The sequence below is a fragment of the Propithecus coquereli genome, unplaced genomic scaffold (genome assembly GCF_000956105.1).
Source record: "Propithecus coquereli isolate 6110/MARCELLA unplaced genomic scaffold, Pcoq_1.0 Scaffold163, whole genome shotgun sequence".
In the NCBI taxonomy this organism is placed as follows: Eukaryota; Metazoa; Chordata; class Mammalia; order Primates; family Indriidae; genus Propithecus; species Propithecus coquereli.
The window spans coordinates 3,463,441-3,464,094 of NW_012140858.1; positions in this window are offsets into that span (position 1 = coordinate 3,463,441).

Sequence of the window (654 nt, forward strand, 5' to 3'; positions counted from 1 at the left end):
TTCTTTCTTTCTTTCTTTCTTTCTTTCTTTCTTTCTTTCTTTCTTTCTCTCCCTTTCTCTCTTTCTTTCTTTTCTTTCTCAGCAGGGGTCTTGCTTTGTTGCCCAGGCTGGCATGCAGTGGCATAATCATGGCTCACTGTAGCCTCCAACTCCTGGGCTCAAGTGATCTTCCTGACTTAGCTTCCCAAGTAGGCTGAAACTACAGGTATGTGCCACCATACCTGGCTAATTTTTTATGTTTTTGTGCAGACGGGATTTCGTTGTGTTGCCCAGGCTGGTCTTGAACTGTTGGTCTCAAGTGATCCTCCCGCCACAACCTCCCAAAGTGCTGGGATTACAGGTGTGTGCTACTGCGCCTGGCCCCTTACAACGTTCTCTTTTGGTTTTATTTTCTCGGCTTTTTTCATTTCTCATTTCCATCCTCTTAGTTGTATCTGTTCTCCCTTGGGTACCTTGTAATTGATTCCTTATTTTTCATACAATTTTATGTTTTCTTTCCATTTCTTTTTCAAGTTCAGCCAGCTCCCATTTCATATCTTTGTGTGGTTTACACCATTTATTTTTTTTTTTTATTTCAGCAAATTATGGGTGTACATATGTTTAGGTTACGTGTGTTGCCCTTGGTTCCCCCCCTCCACCGAAGTCCGTGTTTCA